The 10,331-nt window shown below is 35.9% G+C and overlaps 1 pseudogene; it reads left to right on the top strand.

The window, feature by feature from the left end:
• Positions 1 to 660: 660 nt before the first annotated feature.
• Positions 661 to 8,178, top strand: LOC110127492 (cytochrome c, somatic pseudogene; annotated as a pseudogene).
• Positions 8,179 to 10,331: the final 2,153 nt, after the last annotated feature.

Raw genomic sequence — 10,331 nt, 5'->3', positions numbered from 1 at the left:
GTTTTGCATATAGGGTTATCATTACCATCTTTCTAAATTCCATATATATGTGTTAGTATACTGTAATGGTCTTTATCTTTCTGGCTTACTTTGCTCTGTATAATGGGCTCCAGTTTCATCCATCTCATTAGAACTGATTCAAATGAATTCTTTTTAGTGGCTGAGTAATATTCCATGGTGTATATGTACCACAGCTTCCTCATCCATTCGTCTGCTGGCACAAAGACAGAAATATAGATCAATGGAACAGAATAGAAAGCCCAGAGATAAATCCACGAACCTATGGTCACCTTATCTTTGACAAAGGAGGCAAGGATATACAATGGAAAAAAAGATAACCTCTTTAACAAGTGGTGCTGGGAAAACTGGTCAACCACCTGTAAAAGAATGAAACTAGAACACTTTCTAACACCATACACAAAAATAAACTCAAAATGGATTAAAGATCTAAATGTAAGACCAGAAACTATCAAACTCCTAGAGGAGAACATAGGCAAAACACTCTCTGACATAAATCACAGCAGGATCCTCTATGACCCACATCCCAGAATTTTAGAAATAAAAGCAAAAATAAACAAATGGGACCTAATGAAACTTAAAAGCTTTTGCACAACAAAGGAAACTATAAGCAAGGTGAAAAGACAGCCCTCAGATTGGGAGAAAATAATAGCAAACGAAGCAACAGACAAAGGATTAATCTCAAAAATATACAAGCAACTCCTCCAGCTCAACTCCAGAAAAATTAATGACCCAGTCAAAAAATGGGCCAAAGAACTCAAGAGACATTTCTCCAAGGAAGACATACAGATGGCTAACAAACACATGAAAAGATGCTCAACATCACTCATTATCAGAGAAATGCAAATCAAAACCACAATGAGGTACCATTATACACCAGTCAGGATGGCTGCTATCCAAAAGTCTACAAGCAATAAATGCTGGAGAGGGTGTGGAGAAAAGGGAACCCTCTTACACTGTTGGTAGGAATGCAAATTAGTACAGCCACTATGGAAAACAGTGTGGAGATTTCTTAAAAAGCTGGAAATAGAACTGCCATATGACCCAGCAATCCCACTTCTGGGCATACACACCAAGGAAACCAGATCTGAAAGAGACGCGTGCACCCCAATGTTCATCGCAGCACTGTTTATATAGAGCCTATTAAGAATTTATTCCAACATGTACTATATTTATAAAAATCATTTCGGATATAGACTGCCTGCCAAATTGAATGCTGTTACATAGCATATAATCACTATAAATATAAACATTTTATTTTATGTTGTATGAAACACTTTATTATTATTTATCAAGAGTTTTATTTGTTCTCATACAATTTTTCAAGTATGCCAATATTAGCATTAAATTAACTTCACATGAGACTGTATGTAACATTATAATCTGTATCAATATGTGCAGACATTTATATAAATATAGACAGAAAGTAAATAATGAATATTTTGATTTTTGTAAAATATTTCTTCTCATGAGTTTTTTTTTTAGCTTTTTTTGTTACTATTGTTAATCCAATAATCTATCTTTATTTACACAAATGGAAAAGTTTGGATTGATAAAATAGCAATTAAAATGTTTAAATATTTTATCACTAAACTATATATAGGACATCTATGTGAAATATGTAGATATTAGTCAAGTTTATAAGTATATACCAGAAAAAAAAACTTCTGAAAAATAAAGCACCAATAATGATTAAAATGATGACTGCACTCTCAAAAGAATCCTTAGAGAAATTGCAATAAAGGAGCAGCATCTTTCCAATGCTGAAAGAAAAACAAAACTATCAACCCAAAATTCTTTATCTATCAAAGTTATCTTTCCAAACTGAGAGTGAAATGAGATACAGACACATAAAAAAAAGTTTAAGACAATTTGTCCCTGTCCAAAAATAATATATACCCTATAACAAGTTCTTTAGGCTCAACTGGAAAAATATCTAATAGAAACTACACAAAGGAGAGAAGAACACTGAATAGGGGAGATATGCGGCTAAATATAAAATAATACTTTTTTCCCATTATTTCTGTTTAAAAAGGTGATTCCCTGAAGTAAAAACAAAGTAGCACTTTGGATGTAAAATACATGATTTGCAAAATTAATCTGTTAACAAGCTTTGTGCATTTACTAAATATACAATATATTTAAGAAAATTTAAGGGTGAAAATAGATTATATATAATCAATTTAAGTTTTTAAATAAGAACATTTAAATAAAATCTTTGACAAAAGAGAAAAATGGGAGAATAAATGGATTGATCCTGTTGTAAGGCTACACATACAGAAACTGGTACTATCTTAAGTCTAAATAGACCAAGATAATTTAAAGATCCACATGCCAATCCTTTGAGTAACCAGTATATATAATACAAGTAAATGCGTATGTGAGTGTGTACCCAGTTGCTTTAGTCATGCCCTACTTTTTAGGGACCCTATGGACTGTAGCCCACCAGGCTCCTCTGTCCAGGATGGGATTCTCCAGGCAGGAATACTGGAGTGGGTTGCCAGGCCCTTCTCCAGGGGATCATCTCCATCCAGTGATCGAACTCGCATCTCTTGCATCCCAACCTGCATTGGGAGGCAGGTTCTTTACCACCAGTGCCACCTGGAAAGCCCACAGGTAAGTATTCTGGCTATTATTACAGCATAAAAGATTACTATAAAATTTATCTCTTATAATACACTCCATATTCACTTGTCTGTTTTACTTTAGGCTACACTTCAATAATGTACCTGCACATGCATACCTGGCACATATAGGAAACTAAAGAAACATTCTGGCAAAAGATAGGAAAACTGAATCTAGGAGGAAAAATAATTAAAACTAAAACATATTTCAAAGAATAGTATGTGCAGGGCTATCTTCTTCCAGTAATGGTAGACTAGCCATTTCTGCCCAACCATACCACTGAGAAAAACTAGGAAAGCTGGTAGATATTAAACATTTTGTTCAAAGGTATCACAAACCCAAAGGAAGCAAGCATTTGAAGAAATTGTATCTCAGAAGAGAAACCCAGGCAATGAGAGACAAATTTGGTACCCCTCTTCCCCACAAGCCTTTTCCTAATCCAAAGGAGGTGACTAACAACACAGGATGCTAAGAAAAAAGTTGCAGCTGCTAACCTAAGCAGCCAATCTGGGCTTCCAGTCCTCTCACCAAGCCAGGGAACACAGACTGGGTCCAAGGCCCACCCTGGCAGAGAGGATCTGGAAAACAACCCAGGGGTGAATTTAACATCCTTAAGGGCGTATGTTCTAAATTTCAATATAAACCTGAAATAGAAAATTATTCATAAAACCTGAGACCCAACTTCAAAAGACTCAACCACTGATTGTAATGTGCTGAACTGTTCCTACCCTAGCTGCTTCCCAGAAACAAAAGGAAATACCCCCTGAAGGGAGATAAAAGCATCCAGTTATCTCTGTATCTCCAATTATCCCTGTAATATTTCATAGATAAATTTCTGAAAGCAATAAACTATAACTGTACATTCCAAGGTCTTCCCTGGTGGCTCAGACAGTAAAGAATTCGCCTTCAATGCAGGAGACCTGGGTTCCATCCCTGAGTCAGGAAGATCCCCTGGAGAAGGGAATGAAAGAATTATTATCAGGCCTGCAGTCCACTTTTCCCCCCTCACGAGAGACTCTTGGGACAGAAAGAACAAGGACTTAGTTACACCCGTGCAATTTACAGTGACAGTGACAAAGCACTGCCCACCTATCACAAGTGCTACCATTAACAAAACTAACCAGAATAAGTGCTGGCAAGTATATAGAATAACTGGGCCCCTAATATACTGCTCTCTAGGCAAGAATACTGGAGTGGGTAGTCATTCCCTTCTCCAGGAGATCTTCCTGACCCATGGATCGAATCCGGGTCTCCTGCGTTTCAGGCCGATTCTTTACCTCAGGTCTGAGCCACCAGGGAAGCCCAGATACACTGCTGGTAGTGTGTAAAATAATATAATCAGATTACAAAGCAGTTTAGTATTTTCTACAGTATCTTAAAGAAACACATATCATGTAACCCAACAATTCCATTCCTTGATATTTATATAAGAAAAAAAAAATGAAAGCATATATGCACACAAAGAATTGTATGAAAAATTTCATAGAGCGAAAGAGAAGAGAGCTTGACTGGATCAGAAGGAGGAAAAATTCAAAGGTGCACATGGAAACCTGGGAGGGGGATAAATGTGTTTATCATCTTAATCGTGGTGAAAGTGTTAGTCGCTCAGTCATGCCCGACTCTTTGTGATCCCATGGACTGTAGCCCACCAGGCTCCTCTGTCCATGGGATTTCCCAGGCAAGAATACTGGAGTGGCTAGCCATTCCCTTCTCTAGGCGATCTTCCTGACCCAGGGATTGAACACAGGTCTCCTGCATTGCAGGCAGATTCTTTACCATCTGAACCACCAGGGAAGCCCTAATTGTGGAGAGGATTTTATCAAAAGTTACATTATTTCAAAGTTGTGTAGCTCATTTTAAGTCAATTACATCTGGTGGCTCAGCTGGTCAAGAATCTCTCTGTAATGTGGGAGACTTGGGTTTGATCCCTGGGTTGGGAAGGTCCCCTGGAGAAGGGAACAGCCACCCACTCCAGCATTCTGGCCTGGAGAATTCGGTGGACTGTATAATCCATGAGGTCCCAAAGAGGTGGATATAACTGGGCAACTTTTACTTTCACTCACACCTAATAAAGGCTGTTAAAAATGTGTGGGGTCCACCAAAATGTGTCTAAAGAAATATTTTAGCATTAAAACTAGAGGAAGAAACCCTGAAAACTAGAGATCTGATAAGCCACCTCAAAAACTGAGAGGCAAAGAGCAGATTTAAACAAACAAGCAAAAAAAGATAGTGGGTTTAAAAGAATTAGAATTAGCTAATGAAATTCAGAAAAACAAAAACATTGATAAACTCCAAAATTATTTTTTGGGGGGCTAAATGTTAAAAAATTGTAATTCCTGGCAAGACTGATCACACACAAAGGAAGACATACATCATCAACACCAGGAATATAGAATGGATTATCATTGTAGATGCTTGAAACCCCCACATAATATTTGAAATTATATGATATGACAAAATTCCAGGAAAATGCACTGCAACAAAACAAGAAACTTTCAAAATCCTATAGGTTTTAATTGTATTCATAATAAAATTCCTTCCTACAAATGATTTCTATGGTCTGATGCCTGATTGTGTAAACTTTTCAATAAAATTCAGAAATAATTAATACCAGTCTTGCTCAACCCATTACATGGAATAGAAATAATAAAAACACTAACCAAAATATTTAATGACATCCTTATAAATTTTACACTAAACTGACAAAGGCAGTATAGGAAAGGAAGATTGATATGCATCATGACAACATAAAAAAAATTATTATGAATCCAAACACATTTCAATTGTTCTTACCCATGAACAAACTGATTTTAATCCAAACCTGAATTCTTAAGTGGCTTAACATTTTAACATCAATTCTCCTCAACAAAAGACAAATAACCCTGTCACTTTCACCACAAACACAGACAAACCATCAGGCAAATTTACCATCCAGTTATGAGTTTTAAAAAAGCCTCAGAAAACTATAGCAAATATCATAATTAGTAATATAACATTGAGAAACACAACCTGAGATAAGAATGGAGGCAAGGATACCTGTTATTACTAGTTTTTTTCAACATTTTATGGAGGTCTAGGGGTGACAATGCATGCAAAACTTAAAAACGCATAAGTAATTGACAAGAAATGAACACATCTTTATTCAATTGGATGTTTATGCTCCCAGAATATCTCAAAATAATCTACATGTAATAAATTAGAATTAAGAACTGCATTTAGCAGTATTGCTGGATTCCACACAGTTAAATCTAAGCACATTTTTCTAAAGAACAGCAATTCTCACTAAACATTTCATACACATCATAAGAAATGGCATGAAAACCCTATACAACAAGATTATAGTTTTAAGTCTTTTTCTGTACACTGATAAGGTAAAAATTGAGAGGATTTTGACCCTGATTACTGCTGTCACTTTTCCTGATATCATGGCAAGAGAAGCTCCTGGATATTAAGTAAATTCTACATTACACCTGACATTTAATCCCAGTAGAGCAGTGAAAAAAGCATTCTTTCAGACACTTTTACTTATCACCCCCAGTACAATGATTTCACTGACTAATTAGAGGTCAGTTTCTTATAAATGGTTCACATAAAAACTAAATTTTTCTCTATGCAAATTTTCTATATTTTTTCATATTATATCTTTCCCACCCACCTCTGCCATAATTCTGGTTTTAAGCATAACTTCTCACTGTATCATACTACTTATAAAAATAGACAGTTAAAAAGAATCATTGGTAATATGCTGCCATGTAACTATTTTATTTTATTGATTAAAAGTAAGATGTGTCCTCAGTGTAAGACTTCCAAAAAACACAGATATATATCCTTTGACAGAAGTAACCATGATTAGCAATGAAGAGTGTACCTGAACAAACATACATACAAATATACATCTATATAAGTAATATTTATTTACTTGTAAACATATGTGAAACAAACTTGCTTGCTTTTTATTAAAAAATATGTCCTGGAGATATCTTCTGCAATTATATAAAATCTATTTGGGTGTAAAATCTGCAATGCATTTACAGTGTGAATACAATATAGTGTATTAAAAATAGCTGTTGTGCCTTTTTGTAGCCATATTTATATACATATCTTTGACAAATTCTGTCAGATACAGTCACAGAAAGCCAATTATGGTGGAAAAGGGTAGGTAAATTTAAAGTATTGGTAAAAAAATAGCAAATTAATTTCCAAAAACTCAGTACCATTTTATACACCCTCCAAATTCTGGTTATATACAGTCTGTGCAGATTTTTTATGCATTTTAGTAAGAAAAAAAACAAATACATTGCCTTGTGCTTTTTTTAATAAGATATTTTTGCTCTTTCTATACTTAGTTGCTATTGTCATTCCAATAAATTATCCTTTTATTTACACAAATGGAAAATTTAGAATTGACAAAACAGCTATTTAAATTTAAAAATATTTCAGTAGTAAATGACTTTTAGATATTTATATGAAATATAAAGAATATTAGTGAAGTGTACAAAAATCAAAACTGAGAAAGATAAGTTACCTCCCTAGAAACGACAATGGCGACCTTCTCAATAGAATCCATAGACAGCCGAGATAATGGAGCAGAATCTTTCTGATACTGAACAAAAATAAATAAAACGTCAGTAGAATTCTCTATCTGGCAAAATTATCTTTCCAAACTAACAGTGAATTAAGACATATCCATATAAATACACCTGAGTCAATTTGCCGGCGGACAACCCGTAATTTATGTTATTACCGGAAGTTCTGCAGGATATGAAAGGAAATACGGAAACCGAGAACCAGTGACCTGTGACCTGTGCTTGAAAAGCACAGGGCGGCGGACCAACACAGCGCCCTCTGCTGGTGATGGTTGATAATGTCAGTTGGCTGAAATTTCAGCCCAGGAATTTACCTAGCATCACAACTGTTGGAATGTGTTGGTTACAAAGATTCACTAGGCTTGACCTAGAACCCTGGGAGGAGCCGTAAAACACATCTCTTGAAGGAAAGGATAAGAATGTGTGGAGAGGTTTTCAAATGGCCATAAGGTTGTGTCCTTGGGCTTAGAGAGTGGGACCTTCTGCTTGCGGCTTAAAGCAGGAACCTCTCAACAGTGCGAGGAGAAGGAATGATTTAAAAATGGGTGACGCTGAGAAGGACAAGATTTCTGTTCAGAAGTGTGCCCCGTGCCATATTGTGGAAAAGGGAGGCAAGCAAAAGACTGGGCCAAATCTGCATGATCTGTTCGGGTGAAAGACAGGTCAAACTGCTGGATTCTCTTACACAAATCCCAACAAGAACAAAGGCATCACCTGGGGAGAGGAAACACTGATGGATTACTTGGAGAATCACAAGATGTGCATCCCTGAAACAAAAGTGATGTTCGCTGGCATGAAGAAGGGAGAAAGGGAAGACGATAGCTTATCTCAAAAAAGCTACTAATTAGTAATAGTTGTCCATTGCCTTATTTATTACAAAACAGAAATGTCTCATGACTTTCTATGTGTATCATATTTAAATTGATCTCATACACTAGAATTCAGATCATGAATGGCTGATGGAATATTTCTGTTGGACTGCCCTGGTTTAAATAAGATTGGCTTGTGGCTTAGTGAATATGGTCAGCTTTTTGAATTTTGATAGTAATTCCGGTTCAACAAGGACTATCACTGTTTTCCGTTTCTAAAGAGATGATTGATCTTGTATTAGAAATGTCAAAATTTTCAGGAAGATGGTGAATGCCTTCTCAGACCCTACAGGAGATTGGTTTTATGCTCAGATATATACCCCAGTTATGGAAATATATATACTTATATATATATTATTTATATTTAAACACTGAGGAATATTATATATTTCTTAAATATATAAAGAAATATATACTTAAATACTGAGAAGGTCCCTTCATTGTCTTATAGAACAGCACGAGATTCACCTGTGTTTCAAGTTGTGCTCATTAGCCTATTTATGCAAGGGCTAAAGACACGCTGACAATGTCCACTATATCTTTTTGGTCTTAACTATGCCAATTTAATTAAAATTCTTTATCTAAAGTACTACCTTTTACTTAATGAAAGGCATTTTAGTATTGTTTATGTATAGCATCAAATAAAGAATATTTGGCACCTCACATTTTCTAGATGATCTTTAAGGTCAGATGCTTTTAAAATTCACTGTGACAAGATATGCTAGCAAACTTTGCTTGTGCATTCTTCATGAAGTCAGACTAAGTTATAATTCAGGATTGTCTTTCAAACAGCAATTCAGATACACAACTGTAGAACTACTTATATATGTGTGATTGGTAATGATGCTTTTGCCAGCTCATTAGAAGAGGTAAAGTAGAGGAGCTATATCATCAGCACAGATTTCTAAACTACCCGATCATAGGGCTTAAGGATCAATATTGTCAAAATGGCTATACTACCCAAAGTAAACTATAGACTCAATGCAATCCCTATCAAACTACCAACGGTATTTTTCACAGAACTAGAACAAATAATTTCACAATTTGTATGGAAATACAAAAAACCTCGAATAGACAAAGTAATCCTGAGAAAGAAGAATGGAACTGGAGGAATCAATCTGCCTGACTTCAGACTATACTACAAAGCCACAGTCATCAAGACAGTATGGTACTGGCACAAAGACAGAAATATAGATCAATGGAACAGAATAGAAAGCCCAGAGATAAATCCACGAACCTATGGTCACCTTATCTTCGACAAAGGAGGCAAGGATATACAATGGAAAAAAGATAACCTCTTTAACAACTGGTGCTGGGAAAACTGGTCAACCACCTGTAAAAGAATGAAACTAGAACACTTTCTAACACCATACACAAAAATAACTCAAAATGGATTAAAGATCTAAATGTAAGACCAGAAACTATCAAACTCCTAGAGGAGAACATAGGCAAAACACTCTCCGACATAAATCACAGCAGGATCCTCTATGACCCACATCCCAGAATTTTAGAAATAAAAGCAAAAATAAACAAATGGGACCTAATGAAACTTAAAAGCTTTTGCACAACAAAGGAAACTATAAGCAAGGTGAAAAGACAGCCCTCAGATTGGGAGAAAAGAATAGCAAACGAAGCAACAGACAAAGGATTAATCTCAAAAATATACAAGCAACTCCTCCAGCTCAACTCCAGAAAAATAAATGACCCAATCAAAAAATGGGCCAAAGAACTTAACAGACATTTCTCCAAGGAAGACATACAGATGGCTGACAAACACATGAAAAGATGCTCAACATCACTCATTATCAGAGAAATGCAAATCAAAACCACAATGAGGTACCATTATACGCCAGTCAGGATGGCTGCTATCCCAAAGTCTACAAGCAATAAATGCTGGAGAGGGTGTGGAGGAAAGAGAACCCTCTTACACTGTTGGTGGGAATGCAAATTAGTACAGCCACTATGGAAAACAGTGTGGAGATTTCTTAAAAAGCTGGAAATAGAACTGCCATATGACCCAGCAATCCCACTTCTGGGCATACACACCAAGGAAACCAGATCTGAAAGAGACACGTGCACCCCAATGTTCATCGCAGAACTGTTTATAATAGCCAGGACACGGGAGCAACCCAGATGCCCATCAGCAGACGAATGGATGAGGAAGCTGTGGTACATATACACCATGGAATATTACTCAGCCATTAAAAAGAATTCATTTGAATCAGTTCTAATG

This window comes from Odocoileus virginianus, chromosome X (assembly GCF_023699985.2).
Source record: "Odocoileus virginianus isolate 20LAN1187 ecotype Illinois chromosome X, Ovbor_1.2, whole genome shotgun sequence".
Classification (NCBI taxonomy): Eukaryota; Metazoa; Chordata; class Mammalia; order Artiodactyla; family Cervidae; genus Odocoileus; species Odocoileus virginianus.
Note: the sequence above shows the minus strand (reverse complement) of the source record. Positions and strands in the feature narration are given on the sequence as shown.